At 37.6% G+C, this 16463-nt stretch overlaps 1 long non-coding RNA gene and 1 other non-coding gene across 2 annotated transcripts; one reads left to right on the plus strand and one right to left on the minus strand.

Annotated features, from left to right (window-relative positions):
* Window positions 1-11394: 11394 nt before the first annotated feature.
* LOC144581941 (uncharacterized) lies at window positions 11395-15636 on the plus strand. Its single transcript, XR_013533422.1, has 2 exons — window positions 11395-13275; window positions 15562-15636. It is a non-coding gene; the product is annotated as an uncharacterized LOC144581941 (long non-coding RNA).
* LOC128931672 (U6 spliceosomal RNA) lies at window positions 15489-15591 on the minus strand. Its single transcript, XR_008480395.1, has one exon. It is a non-coding gene; the product is annotated as a U6 spliceosomal RNA (small nuclear RNA).
* Window positions 15637-16463: the final 827 nt, after the last annotated feature.

Here is a 16463-nt window from a genome sequence, read left to right on the forward strand (position 1 = left end):
CAGGGGTAGGTCAGAAGACCTTCCTAGATTTTATGACTTGCTTTATGGGAGAAGGGATGGAGGAGTCAGAGAGACCTGTCCGTTTCTTCTGTTTTCTCCAGCTTAAATACTCAGTATGCCAAGGTGGTGCATTTTGGAGGAGTATATCCTGAACTCCACTAGGGACAGGTAGAGAAAATTGATGGAGGAACTGTTTTTACCTTTCAAAATTTTCTGAGTGTCAGCTATGACCCTGAACTTTAAGCGGGCAATCATATGCAATTTCACATCCAGGTGGTAGAATTAGGTGCCTTTGGAAACTGTGAACTCTTTCCAGGATACAGGTCACTGTTTAACACTGAATACCTTTGGCAGTCAGACAAATTGGACAAGATAGAGAATTTCCACAGACTATTCTGGGTTACAATCACTTAATGTGGGATGAAAGGCATGTAAATAGGCTGCATTAAGAGGTTTTGTTTGTTTCCATTTTTCTGTTTTAGGTTGTTATAGGAAAAAAACTGTTCACATATTAGTCACTTCATATGATCTGCCTCATAGTTTGGGACCAAGTGCATTAGGTTTTGTTTAATTCTTAGGAGGCTCGCTGAATGAAAATGTAACATGAAAAGTAAAATTATAGGTGGGCACTGTGGCTCATGCCTGTAACCCCAGCACTTTGGGAGGCTGAGGCAGGTGGATCAACTTGAGGCTAGGAAATAGAGACAAGCCTGGCCAATATGGTGGAACCCCCTCTCTACTAAAAATGCAAAAAATTAACCAAGTGTGGTGGTGCATACCTGTATTCTCAGCTACTAGGGAGGCTGAGGCATGATAATCGCTTAAATCCAGGAGGTTGAGGCTGCAGTGAGCTGAGATTGCACCTCTGCACTCCAGCCTATGTGACAGACTGAAACTCTGTCTCAAAAAAAAAAAAAAAAAAAAAGTAAAACTATAAGGTCATTTTCTTAGTTAGCTGTTAGTGATGTCACTGTTACTGGTTTACCATTCTATTTGGACTGTGAAGAACTTGAACACAGAAATTGGTCTATCTTTCAGGTCTCGGCTCTGCTCAAATTTCAACTTCTACAGAGAAGGGTCTCAGACTCCCCTCCCCATCTATGTTTTTTTTTCTCAAAACAAGTTATTTTCTTACTGGCATGGTTTTATTAACTTGTACAAACTTCTCTTTCCTAGACTATTAAAAAGAATCCATCATTTTACAGGCTCCTCAATCATAGATAGACCTTATCTTAGATATTTCTGTTGCAAAATCTGAGAGAAAGTGGTGAATTCTGCTGGAGGTTAAAACAATCTATACAGTAAGGTGGTGAAAGTGAGGGCAGGGTGTAAGGATAGGGAGAAATCTAGAAGAAATGAATGTCCAGAGAATTTTCTACAAAGTGAATCTAGTTATCTGCCACCAAACATGCATATATGTATGTATACACATATGTATATATATGTTTATATATTTATATGTCATTGTTATTAAAGAAATGCTTTGAAAATCTGTCTTATGGCTAGATAAAAAATTAGTAAAATCTCAAACTTAAAAAAATTGATTTAGTATTACAGCTCAAATTTTATTCCATAAAATTTCCATATAAGCTAGATGCCAATTTGATTGAAAACTATTGCAAACATTTGCAACTTTTCCTCTTTATTACAGGATGTTTGTTTCTATGGTACCTCTGGCTCTAAGTAGTTACCTATAAGAGAACTTTGTATTATTGGCAAGTCATTGGCAAGACACTTCTGTTCTTTTCAGGTAATAATTTGCTGGCAAAATGCAACCATTTTTGCTATAAATAGTATAAATATAAAATACATGTGCAGAAATGACTTAATATAATCCTAAATTTTTCTCAATGGACACAGAGTCAATGAGCATGGGACAGAAGTAACATATAAAAGATTGGGTGAATGGGGATCATGGTGGACGGGAGGTAAAACTAGATTGTAGCTTCAACTTGGACAAACAGAGCAGCATATAGAGGCTCACATCATGAATTTTTGCTCCAGAACGATTGCAGGAATAAATCAGGAAACCTGAGTGGACCCACAGGCCTCCTGAAAAAAGCAGATTCCTCCTGTAGGACCTGGGAGATACCACAAATACTGTGCTGGTATCCATGGCTGAGAGACCCACAGAAGGTTCATGTCGCAGGACTCTGCAGACAACTCCCAGTACCAGCATAGAGTTTAGTAGACTTGCTGGGTGGCTACATCCAGAAGAGAGATAAAAATCACTACACTTTGGCTCTTAGGAAGCCACATCCATAGGAAAAGGGGGAGAGTACTACATTAAGGGAACACCCCATAGGACAAAAGAATCTGAAGAACAGCCTTCAGCCCTCCACTTTCCCTCTGACAGAGCCTACCCAAATGAGAAGGAACCAAAAAAAACCAAGTCTTGTAATATGACAAACAAAGTTCTTTAACACCTCCAAAAAAATCACACTAGCTCACGAGCAATGGACCCAAACCAAAAAGAAATCCTCTGTTTACCTGAAAAAGAATTCAGGAGGTTAGTTATTAAGCTAATCAGGAAGGTACCAAAGAAAGGTGAAGCCCAATATAAGGAAATTAAAAAAAGATACAAGAAGTAAAGGGAGAAATATTCTAGGAGATAGCACAAATAAAAAATAATCAAAACTTCAGGAAACACGGACTCATTTATAGAAATGCAAAATGCTCTGGGAAGTCTCAGCAATAGAATTGAAGAAAGAAAAAATTGAAGTAAGAAAATTCTATTCTTCAGTAGAATTGAAGAAAGAAATTTCTTTTTCCACTGGGAAGAAAGAAATTTAGATCTTGAAGACAAGGTCTTCAAATTAACCCAGTCCAACAAAGACAAAGAAAAATGAATAAGAAAATGTGAACAAAGCCTTCAAGAAGTCTGGGATTATGTTAAATGACCAAACCTAAGAATAATTGGTGTTTCTGAGGAAGAAGAGAAATCTAAAAGTTTGGAAAACATACTATGAGAATAATTGAGGAAAACGTTCCTGGACTTGTTAGAAACCTAGGCATTCAAACACAAGAAACACGAAGAACACCTGGGAAAATCATTGCAAAAAGATTTTTGCATAGCCACGTTGTTATCAGGTTATCTAAAGTTCAGATGAAGGAAAGAATCTTAAGAGCTGTGAGACAAAAGCAGCAGGTAATATATAAAGGAAAACCTGTAAGAGTAACAGCATATTTCTTGGCAGAAACCCTACAAACTAGAAGGGATTGGTGCCCTATGTTCAGCCTCCTCAAACAAAACAATTATCAGCCAAGAATTTTTCTATCCAGCAAAACTAAGCTTCATATATGAAGGACAAAGTCTTTTTCAGACAAACAAATGCTGAGAGAATTCATCACTACCAAGTCATCACTACAAGAACTGCTGAGAGGAGTTCTACATCTTCAAACAAATCCTGAAAACACATCAAAATAGAATCTCTTTAAAACATAAATCTCACAGGATCTATATAACAAAATTACAATTAAAAAACAAAAGACAAAAAAAAAAAGGGTACACAGGCAACAAATAGCATGATGAATGAAATGGTACCTCACATCTCAATACTGACATTGAATGTGAATGGCTTAAATGCTCCACTTAAAAGATACAGAATTGCAGAATAGATAAGAATTCACCAATCAGCTATCTGCTGCTTTCAAAAGACTCACCTAACACATAAGGACTCACACAAACTTAAGGTAAAGGGGTGGAAAAAGACATTCCAGGCAATGGACATCAAATGTTAGCAGGAGTAGCTATTCTCATAATAGACAAAACAAATTTTAAAGCAACAGCAGTTAAAAAAGATAAAGAGGGACATTATATAATGATAAAAGGCCTTTTCCAACAGCAAAATATCACAGTCCTAAACATATATGCACCTAACACTGGAGCTCCCAAATTTACAAAACAATTACTAATAGACCTAAGAAATGAGATAGACAGCAACACCATAATAGCAGGGAAGTTCAGTACTCCACTGACTGCACAAGGCAGGTCATCAAGACAGAAGTCAACAAAGAAACAATGGATTTAAACTATATCCTGGGACAAATGGACTTAACAGATACAGAACATTCCATCCAACAACCATAGAATACAGATTCCATTCAATAGCACATGAAACTTTCTCCAGGATAGACCATCTGATAGGCCACAAAATGACCCTCAATAAATATAAGAAAATTGAAATTATACCAAGTACTCTCTCAGACCACAGTGGAATAAAACTGGAAATCAACTCCAAAAAGGAACCTTCAAAACTGTGCAAATACAAGGAAATTATACCTGCTTCTGGATGATCATTGGGTCAAAAATGAAATCAAGATGGAAATTAAAAAAAAAATTTTTAAACTGAATGACAATAGTGACACAACCTATCAAAACTTCCAGGAGACAGCAAAGGCAGTGCTGAGAGGAAAGATCACAGCCCTAAATGCCTATATCAAAAAGTCTGAAAGAGCGCAAACAGACAATCCAAGGTTACATTTCAAGGAAATAGAGAAATGAGAACAAACTAAACCCAAACCTAGAAGAAACAAAATAAACAAGATCAGAGCAGAACTAAATGAAATGGAAACAACAACAACAAAAATCCAAAAGATAAATAAAACAAAAATCTTGTTCTTTGAAAAGATAAATGAAATTGATAGATTATTAGCAAGATTAACCAAGAAAAGAAGAGAGAAAATTCGAATAGCTCACTAAGAAACAAACTGGGAGATATTACAACTGACACCACAGAAATACCAAAGATAAAGGCTACTATGAAAACTTGTTTGCACATAAACTAGAAAACCTAGAAGAGATGGATAAATTCCTGGAAAGATACAACCCTGATAGCTTAAATCAGAAAGAATTAGATACCCTGAAAAGACCAATAACAAGCAGTAAGATTGAAATGGTAATTTAACAGTTACCAAAGATATAAAGTTCAGGAACAGATGGAGTCACAGCAGAATTCTACCATTCAAAGAAGCCTTGGAACAGTCGTATTGACACTATTCCACAAGACGGAGAAAGAGGGAACCTGCCCTAAATCATTCTCTGAAGTCAGTATTACCCTAATACCAAACCAGGAAAGGACATAACTTAAAAAGAAAACTGCAGACCAATATCCCTGATGAACATAGATGCTTAAATCCTTAACAAAATACTAGCTAACCAAATCCAACAACATATCTGAAAGATAATTGATCATGATCAAGTAGGTTTTAAGGGAGGCGGGGATGGTTTAACATATTTAAGTCAATAAATGTAATACATCACATAAACAATTAACAAATATCACATGATCATCTCAATAGAGCAGCAAAAGCATTCAACAAAATCCAGTATCACATTATGGTTAAAACTCTCAGCAAAATTGGCATACGGGGAGCATACCTCAATGTAATAAAAGCCATCTTCAACAAACCCAAAGCCAACATAATACTGAAGGGGGAAAAGTTGAAAGCATTCTCTCTGAGAATTGGAACAAGACAAGGATGTCCACTGCCACCACTCCTCTTCAGCATAGTACTGGAAGTCCTCGCCAGAGCAACAAGACAGGAGAAAGAAATAAAGGCCAACCACAGCAGTAAAGAGGAAGTCAGACTGTTGCTGTTTTGGGATGACGTGATCATTTACCAAGAAAATTCTAAAGACTCCTCCTGGAAACATTTTTAAGCAGTAACAAATGAAGGTAACTACTATGAAATGGTTGTATTTGAAATGTATCAAGGTTGGAATGGTACAGGTTCCTTCACTGTAAGAAATTTTCATTTTACCTGGAAGTTGGATCACAGCCATGCCTTGGAATATATCTTTATTTGAAAGAAGAATTTCCTAAACTCAAGTTGACCATCCCCCAACTCTGCCTTCTAAATAATTTTTTAAAGTTAACAACGTAGGAGCATTGACTCAGACTTCAAAGGAGTATAGAAAATAAAAGAAAATGAAGCTCACATCAAACACAATGGCACCACTGGGATAGTCAGCAGTTCATCCTCCCAGCTGCTTTATTTGGAAAGACCTGTCCTGCAGCTGTCTATTTTGGGACCCTAAAGTATTGAGGGCACAATTGCGTTATTTGTTTCTTTATTTATTTATTTATTTTGAGACGGAGTTTCGCCCTTGTTACCCAGGCTGGAGTGCAATGGCACAATCTCAGCTCACCGCAACCTCCGCCTCCTGGGTTCAGGCAATTCTCCTGCCTCAGCCTCCTGAGTAGCTGGGATTACAGGCGTGCGCCACCATGCCCAGATAATTTTTTGTATTTTAAGTCGAGACGGGGTTTCACCATGGTGACCAGGATGGTCTTGATCTCTTGACCTCGTGATCCACCCGCCTCGGCCTCCCAAAGTGCTGGGATTACAGGCTTGAGCCACTGCGCCCGGCATAATTGTGTTATAATAAGATGTAGTCTTTCTGGTAGTCTAATTAATACTTTATATTCTTTTTATATTCTCAGTTCTTTCATCAAAAGAGAGACTTAGGAGTGTTCAAAAGAAGGTTTTTATTATAATAGCTATGAGAGGTAAAAGTGGTCATTGATCCTAGAAGGGAAATTAAGCTGTACAAAACCAAGTTTTTTCTAAGTCAAATATCAACGCACTGCAGGGATTGATAGTTAATATTTTAAACAGTTCATAATTTTATATTGTGGACTTAATTTACTAATTTCATAAAGGAAATAATTCATAAGGGAAGTCTGCTATTTTAGGCTTGAGAAATTTCTTCAAAATAGTCCCTGAGAGCTATATCAAAGCTAAATTGTTTGACATGGTTAAGTATGAGTTTTTTTAAATACAAGGTGGAGAGGCTAGTGAATCTTAGTTAAGTTATAAACTGTGGTCCAAATGTCATTTTGACAGGAGAAGCAGGTTGAACAAGTTACTGAAGATAGAAGCACCTCTCAGTGTGAGTGTGTAGGAAGTAAAGCAGCTTCCTCACTCATAATGCTAATGAAAGGAAAATCCTAGGATTTGCTTTAAACAGATTAATGAGCTGCTACATTTTGAAGCTGTTGACAGTTTGCTTTTGCACTTCAAGAAGTGCAATAGCATTCATGCATGGTAAATTATGAGAGATTAATGATCATTCATTTAAAAATGAGCAAAGGGTGTATTTGTGTCAGAGCACTTGATTTATGCAATCATGTTCCCAGCACTAAGTAAACATACCAAACTTGGGAAACTATGAAGTGGCCATATAAAAACCCAGGGGGTGAATATGGGGGTGAGCCAGGCGGTAAAGTCACAGACTACCTTTCATGTTTTAATTTGTACCAGTGCATTTGGGGTTCACAAGCAGAAGCTGTTCTCTGGCATCTGCAAGACAAACCCATGTGTTCTGTTTGCTTTTTTAGAATATTAAAAAAGTTGTAATGCATGAGTACTTGCCAACAGCTGGGCTACAGTCTTTGCTGGACTAGCCACTTCCTCATATTCATGAGTTTGATTTGCATAAGTCAAATTCTCATGTTTTATGACTTCAAACTCTAGAATACATTATAGGATGAGAATTGGCTTATTTTTTGAAAATAAAATCTGTTAAGGTCATTCATTATCTAATTCCAAACCACTATCACACTACATTTGGCTTTCCCTTCCAAGAAAGTGGCATTCACAAAATTTGCCATAGCTCTAATTCTTTAAAACTAAGTCCGTTTTTATTATGGGATCATTGCTGTAGGAGTCTTTTATTGTTATTATTAGTTTTTGCTGTTGGGCATGGATTAGTTTACCTTCCCTGCTCTCTTGAAGGTTTTATTTTATGTGGCAATGGCATCAGAGAAGATCCTTTGTTTAATCATTTATGTATTCAATACATAAATGTCCTTGTAAATGTCGTGTTATGCCCTGTACTTCACACACTTTCTCATCCAGTGCTTCTGCACACCATAGGAGGAGGTATGAAAAGCCCCCTTTTATAGATTAGGAGTCTCTGTGGGCAGTGTATAAGTTCAAGACTGCAGTGAGCCATGATAGTGCCACTGCACTCCAATCTGGGCTACAGAATAAGACCCTGTCTCTATTAAAACAGAAAACAAAAAACAACACCTAACTAAATAGTTGAATTCCAGGATTTGCTTTAGCCATCTTTAATATGTGTAGAACTGAGCTGACTGTATGGACAGTTTTATAACTAATTTTAGTTGTTTTAAGTTAATACACGCTAAGTATGAGACACTGTAAAGATATGAAATAATCTAAAACTATAATTTTGTGAAAGAGCAATTGAGATGATATCTATTCAACTGAGAACAATTGAGATAACATCTATATTAAATGTCCTGTGTTGTTCTCATCTAATTCTTGTAACAGCTCTATGAAGTAGGTATACTCTTGCTGATGTCACTTTTCTGCCCCAACTTTAGATGCAACAACTTTGGGTTTTGTATCAATTGTGTGCCTTGCATTGCTTGAGGCCTGTGTTTTCCAATATGGAAGTCACTCCCATGTACACCTACTGAGCCCTTGAAATATGGGTAGTCAGAATTGAGTTGTGCTCTAAGTGCAAAGCACACCCTAGGTGTTACAGACACAGCAACAGCAAAAAAAAGGTGAAATATTATTTTAATATATTTTAAAATGTTGATTACATGTTTGATCAACTTTGGAATTGGGCTAAATAAAATATATTTTAATATTAACTTGTTGCTTTTTAATCTTTCTAGCATGCCTACTAGAAAATGTAATGTTACATACATAGCTTACATTATAATTCTACTGAACAGTGATGCTTTATGAGCTTGGGTTACATCACAGGACAAAAGGTTCAAATATTCCTGCCCTGATCGAGATTACCTTCTAACAGGAGAAAGTAGACAAGAAGAATTAAAACATAAACACACACAGTAGTCAATGTCATAAGTATATAGAAAGAGAAAATGAAGAGCAAATGAAGGGGTTTTGGATGGAGTACAGATTGTAGTATTAAAATTAATACCGAGTAGGCCTCTCAGAGAAGGCAAGGTGTGAGCAGATGTTGGGGAACAGAGTATGTTTCAGGCAGAGGTGACAGCTAGAGAAAAGGACTGTGCCTTGTGTATTTGAGGAAGAGCAGACACTGAAGTTAAACAAATAAAAAACACGGCAGTGGGGAAAGAGGGAAGGGAACATGGATAAGTCAGAGAGGTACTAGGAGACGGGGAGGCATTAGAAAGGCATTGATTTTTCTCCGAGTGAAATAAATAGTCATTAAGGGCTGGCTCTGAGAAGGGACATGGTCTGACTTATGGTACATGAAAAAGACCTCTCTGGCTGCTACTGAGAGAGTCTACTGAGGAGGTAGAGGCCAGGCTGAGAGGTAAAATTAGCAGGGACTGCTAGAAGGCTACATCCATTTCCTACGGCTGCAGGATCAAAGTACAGTCTTCCTATCTGCAGGTTCTGCGTCTGGATTCAACCAACTGTGGATCAAAAGTATTGGGGGGAGGGGGAAGAAACATAAAAATAATAATACAACAATCAAATATGATACAAATAAAAGCATTACATTATAACAATTATTTATATAGTAGTTACACTGTATTAGATATAAGTTATTTAGAGATGTATTTGGCTTTGTTTGTGTGTTAATTTGTTTAAAGTTTATGGGAAGAGGTATATAGGTTAAAACAAAATCCTACACCTTTTTATATCAGGGATTTGAGCATCCAAGGAGGTCTTTGGTATGGCAGGGGCAGAGGAGTGGGGGGTGGGGAGTGTTCTGGAACCAATTCTCCATGGAGACCAAGGGACAACTGTACCACACTTTAGGTGGTTTTAAACAGCAGACATTTATTCTCTCACAGTTCTGGAGGCTTGAAGTCTGAGATCGAGGTGTCAGCCGGGCCATGCTCTGAAACTTCTGAGGGAGGGTCCTTTCTTGCTTTGTGTTAGTTTTGTGTGGCTGCCCTGAAACCTTGATGTTCTTTGGCTCATAGATGTATTACTATAATGTCTGCCTCCATCATATCACATGGTCTTCTCCCTGTGTGTCTCTTTATAGCTCTTTTCTTACAAGCATATTACTAGTCATTGGATTAGAAGTCACCCTAATATGGGATGACCAAATTTTTAACTAATTACATCTACAAAGAGCCATTTTCCAAATAAGCTCATCATATTGAGGTTCTGCTTGAATGTGAATTTTTTAGGGACCCGATTCACCCCAGTACAGAAGGTAATTGCCATAATGCTGGAGAAAGGTGATGGTGGCCGAGATGCTGGAAATAGCAGTTTAGGTTGTGATCCATTCTGAGGACACGATATAGGTGTAATACATCTGAAAATAGAACTGAGTGTATTTTCTGTTGAATTGGCTGTAGTGTGTGAGAGAAATAGCTCAAGTTTGGCTCCAGGCATGTCCTAAACCCCTGAAAGAATGGGGTTGGCACTGGCTGAGGTGGCGGAGACACAGAGCAGCAAGGAGGGGGAAAGAGTAAATGTTTAGATTTGAGAATACTGGATTTGAGATATTTGGTAGGCATTTAAGTAGAGATGCCACTAGGAAGTTGTGTTTAAGTGTCTCAAATACGGAAGATAAATCATTGCAGCAATTTGGATTACATTAGTTCATTAATTAATTTTAATTAAGGCCACTGGATGCCACAACTCATCTACAATATGTAATACTCCTCCTACTGAATTCAGAACCATCGGAAAGACAGATGCAGGTGATCAAAACATCACCTTTATTACAGAAACAGTTATCTATTTTATTTTACTTACAAATTTTTAGATTCAGAGGTACATGTACAAGTTTGCTACCTGGGTGTATTTTGTGGTGCTGAGGTTTGGGCTTCTGTTGATCCAAGTTGTGAACACAGTACCCAATAGATCAGGGGTCTCCAACCCTAGAGCCTCAAACCAGTACCAGTCCATGGTCTGTTAGGAACAAGGCCTCACAGAAGGAGATGAGCGGCAGGCCAGTGAGTGAAGCTTCATTTGTATTTACAGCTGCTCTGCATCACTTGCGTGACTGCCTGAGCTCTGCCTCCTGTCAGATCAGCAGCAATGTTAGATTCCTATAGGAGTGCAAACTCTGTTGTGAACTGTGCATTGAAGGGATCTAGGTTATGGGCTCCTTATGAGAATCTAATGCCTGATGATCTGAAGTGGAACTGAGGCAGTGATGAAGAACAGCTGCAAATACAGATTAACATTGGCAGAGAGGTTTGATTGCACAGAGACTGTAATAAATCAATTGCTTGCAGAAAACCCTATCAGTGAATGGCAAGTGACAAGCTGCATCTGGTAGCAGGCTTTATAGTGGCAAGTGAGTTGATGTGCTTCAGTTGTACAGCTACATCTGGTGACAGGCTTTAAGTCAGAATCAACACTAATTTTAGTCTGCACATGGCTTGCTCATTATTTTATTTACCACTTCTATCTGCACCTTTTTCTTTCACTGCACATTTTTCTCAATTACAGTTTTGGTAAGCCCACAAGCTAATCTCTGGCCAAAATGAGTATAAAACAAACATCACTGGAGAGCTTCTTTGAAAAGGGGGAAAGACCCAATGGTGAGACAGCAGAAGACTGCCAGCAGAAAGAAAGCTTCATTTAGAAGAAAATACCGAGAGTCCTACTTAAATTATAGGTTCATTGCAACAGGTGATTCACATTCTCTAAGTTTGCATTCTATAATATGTGGCAACCAGCTATCCCACGGAGCCACGAAACCTTCAAAACTGCTTTGCCACATGGAGACCAAACAGCCTGCATTAAAAGACAAGCCTTTGGAGTTTTTCAAAAGAAAAAAACCTGTGAACACAAAGAACGGACGCAATTATTGAAGGCCACCACTTCATCAAAAGTGTCTGCACTGAAGCATCATTCTTAGTGGCTAACCACAAAGCTAAAGCTAAGAAGCCCTTTACTATTGGTGATGAGTTGATCCTACCTGCTGCTAAGGACATTTGTCATGAACTTTAAGGAGAGGCTGCCCTTCAAAAGGTGGCACGTGTTCCTCTCTCAGCTACCAACCTAACTAGAAAAATTGATGAAATAGCAGAGGGTATTGAAGTACAATTGTTAGAGAGAATTAATGAGTCACCATGATATGTAATCCAGGTTGACAAGTCTACCAATGTTGACAACAATGCAACGACGCTTGTTTTTGTGCAGTATATTTTTCAGGAGGATGTGCATGAGAATATGTTATGTGCACTTTTGTTGCCAGCCAACACCACAGCTACAGAATTAATCAAGTATTTGAATGATTATATATTAGGAAAACTGAATTGGCCTCTTTTTGTCGGTATATACATAGACAGAGCAGCTGCCATGATGGGACAGCTTTCTGGTTTCACTACTTAGGTAAAAGAAGTTGCCTCTAAATGTGAGTCTACACACTGTGTTCTCTATAGAGGAATGCGGGCTAGCTGAAACATGTCACCAGAACTTAACAACGTTTTGCAGAATGATTAAAATTATCAACCACATTTAAATACATGCCATTAACTTGCATATGTTTGCTCAGCTCTGTGAGGAGATGGACACAGAGCACACACGTCTTCTCTTAAACACAGAAGTAGATGGTTTTCTAAAGGTGGATAACTGGCTAGAGTTTTGGAGTTATGAGAGCTGCTCCAGATATTTGTTAGAAAATGTCACCACTGGCAGCACATTTCAGTGACACAGAATGAGTTGCAAAACTTGCTTACCTGTGTGACATATTCAGCTTGCTAAACAAACTCAATTTGTTACCCCAGGAGAGAATGACAACTGTGTTCAAGTTGCAGATAAAGTGGCCACAGTCAAAGGTAAACTAGAATTGTGAGGGTGATGAGTGAACATTGGGATTTTTGACATGTTTCAAACATTAGCAGAGATTTGGAAAGAGACTGAGCTGGTGCATGATCACCTATCTCAGCTTTCAAAAGAGTTTGAGCATTACTTTCTAACCACAGACTCCAGAACTGAGAAGGAATGGATTCGTGACCTATTTTTTTAATAAGCCAGGTGTATCTATTTTGTCAGTGCTAGAAAAGGATCAACTGCTTGAGATTGCAAATGATGGTGGCCTTAAAAGTATATTTGAGACAACTGTAAATATCCATATATTATGGATTAACATCAAGGAGGAATATCCTGAGATTGCCACAGAAGTACTGAAAAGCTTGCTTCCATTTTCAACATTCTATCTTTGTGAAGCAGAGTACTCTGAAGTGTCAGTGGCAGCAATCAAAATGAGATTATGGAGCAGACTGGACACAACATACTTCAGATGTCACTGTCTCCCATCACCCCCAGATGGTACCATTCAGTTGCAGGAAAACAAGCTCAGGACTCCACTGATTCTACATTATGGTGGGTTGTATAATTACTTCATTATATATTACAATGTAATAATAGAAATAAAATGCACAATAAACGTAATGTGCTTGAATCATCCCAAAACAATCCCCCCTCACCCTCCGCCCAGTTCTTGCAAAAATTGTCTTGCATGAAATGGGTACATGGGTCCAAATAGGTTTGGGACTGCTGAAGTAGGGTTTTCATCCTTTGCCTTGTCTCTCCCTTCCCCTTTTTGGGGTCCCCAGTGTCTATTCTCATCTTTATGCCTGTATATACTCAATGTTTAGCTTCCTCTTCTAAGTGAGAATATGCAGTATTTAGTCTTCTGTTTGTATGTTAACTTGCTTAGGATAATAGCCTCCAGCTGCATCCATGTTGCTGCAAAGCACATGATTTCATTCTTTTTATGGTGGCATAGTATTCTACAGTTTCTATGTATCATATTTTCTCTGTCCAATTCACTGTTGAGTGGCTCCTAAGTTGACTGCATGTCTTTTCTATTATGAATAGTGCTGCAATAAACATGCAAGTGCAGGTGTCTTTTTGGTAGAATGATTTATTTTCCTTTGGGTGTATACCCAGTAATGAGATTGCTATGGTGAATGGTAATTCTATTTGTAGTTCTTTGAGAAATCTTCAAACTGCTTTCCACAGGAGTTGAACTAATTTACATTCCCATCAACAGTGTATACATATTCCCTTTTCTCTGCAGCCTTGCCAACATCTGTTATTTTTTGGCTTTTTGATAATAGCCATTCTGACTGGTGTGAGATGGTATTTCATTGTGGTTTTGATTTGCATTTCTCTGATGATTAGTGATGAGCTTTTTTTTCATATGTTGGTTGGATGCTTATATGTCTTCTTTTGAGAAGTGTCTGTTCCCGTCCTTTGCCCACTTTTTCATGGAATTGTTTTTTTCTGATTGAGTTTATTAAGTTCCTTACAGATTCTGGATATTAGTCCTTTGTCACATGTATACTTTGCAAATATTTTCTCCCATTCTGTAGGTTATCTGTTTACTCTGTTGATAGTTTCTTTTGCTGTATAGAAGTTCTTTAGTTAGGTCCCAATTGTCAAGTTTTTTTTTTCTTTTGTTGTTGTTGTTGTTGCATTTTCTTTCGAGGACTTAGTCATAAGTTCTTTGCCTTGACCCATGTCTAGAAAAGTATTTCCTAAATTTTCTTCTAGAGCTGTTATAAATTGAGGTCTTACATTTAAGTCTTTAACACATCTTGAGTTAATTTTTGTATATGGTGAGAGGTAGGGGTCCAGTTTTATTTTTCTGTATGTGGTTAGCCAGTTATTGCAGCACCATTTATTGAACAGTGAAACATTTCTCCATTTATTATTGTCAACTTTGTTGATGGCCAGTTGGCTGTAGGTGTGTGGCTTTATTTCTGGGTTCTGTATTCTGTTTCGTTGATTTATGTGCCTATTTTGGTACTGGTATCATGCTGTTTTGGCTATTATAACCTTATAGCATGGTTTAAAGTCAGACACTGTGATGCCTCCAGCTTTGTTATATTTTCTTAGGGTTGTTTAGGCTATTTAGGTTATTTTTTTGGTTCTGTATGAATTTTAGAATAGTTATTTCTATTCTGTAGAATTTTAGAATAGTTATTTCTAATTCCATGAAGAATGTAATTGGTATTTTGATAGTAATGGGGTTGCATCTGTAGATTGCCTTGGACAGTATGGACATTTTAAAGGTATTGATTCTTTCAATCCATAAGCATGAAATGTTTTTTGTTTGTGTCCTCTCTGATTTCTTTCAGCACTGTTTCATATTTCTCCTTGTAGAGATCTTTCTACAACTTTGCTTGCTGTATTTTCAACTACTTTGCTTGCTGTATTTCTAGATTTTTTTTTGGTGGCTATTGTAAATCAGTTCATGTTCTTGAGTTGGTTCTCAGCTTGGACATTACTGATACATAGAAATGCCATTGATTTTTGTGCATTAATTTTGTATCCTGAAAGCTTACTGAAGTCATGTATCAAGTCTATGAGTCTTCTGGCAGAATTTTGAGAGTTTCCTAAGTATAGAATTATATTGTCAGTGAAGAGAGATAATTTGACTTCTTTTCCATTTAAATGTCTTTTATTTCTTTATCTTGCTTGATTGCTCTGACTGTGTTACTGGAAGTGGTGAGAGTGGACATCTTTGTCTTGTTCCAGTTCTCAAGAGATGTGCTTCCAACTTTTGTCTGTTCAGTATGATGTGGGCTGTGTGTTTGGAATGATTCACGAATTTTCATGTCATCCTTTCAAGGGACCAAGCTAATCTTTGTATTATTCCAGTTTTAGTATGTGAGCTGCCAAAATGAGCACCAGAAAAGCAAATAATAAGACAACAGCAACATGAAACATACCAAAGAGGAGGAAGATCGGAAAATAATAAAGTACAAGTCTGAGGTGGGTATGCATGTGGGCAGGATTTTTCTGAGCAATGGATACTTTTGACATCTTACCACTAAGAGGGATCCCAAAGGAATTTGTATTATTTAGAATAGGTCCAAATGCATGTGAAAGATATGCCCAAAATAGAACTAGTTATACAGGTTACAGTTATTTCTCTTACAAAGAGAAAATCCAGTGGGCTGGGTAATGAGTCTACTCCACGGAGTCATCAGTGACACCAATTGTGTGCAGATCAGAACTCTGCCAATCCTAAAATATGGTTTTGGTTCTCATGATCTGAGATTCTGAGCTCTATTACATAGGCATTCTGAATAAAATGGAGGAAGGAAGGAACACACACACCCATTTTTAAGAAGTTTTCCCGTAAGTCCCACACAAAACTTTTACTTATCTCTTATTGGCTATTACTTGGGTACATCAAGCTTCAAGGAGTCTGCAAAATGCAGTTTTTTAGTTAGATGACAGGGTGTCCAGCTAAAACTTGGAGCCCTGTTATTAAAATAAAAAGAATGAATGAATATTGGGCATCAATTTATAGTCTCAGCCTCAAAGTTAAGTAAATTGGGTAATAAAATAAAAAGGAACAAAAAGAACACAAGCATCGATTCCAGCAAACTGTGCCTGTCATGGATGTATTAAGTAAAGGAAAGAAACCAATTTAAGAACCACTGTAAGACAAGATTCCACTGCCAAACACTCAGAGGAAAGTTAAGCACTAGAGACACGTATCCTAAGAGCAGAAAAAGATGTTGCACAGGGAAGTATTTCTACTGCATTTGAAA

The sequence above is a fragment of the Callithrix jacchus genome, chromosome 3 (assembly GCF_049354715.1).
Source record: "Callithrix jacchus isolate 240 chromosome 3, calJac240_pri, whole genome shotgun sequence".
NCBI classification, from domain to species: Eukaryota; Metazoa; Chordata; class Mammalia; order Primates; family Cebidae; genus Callithrix; species Callithrix jacchus.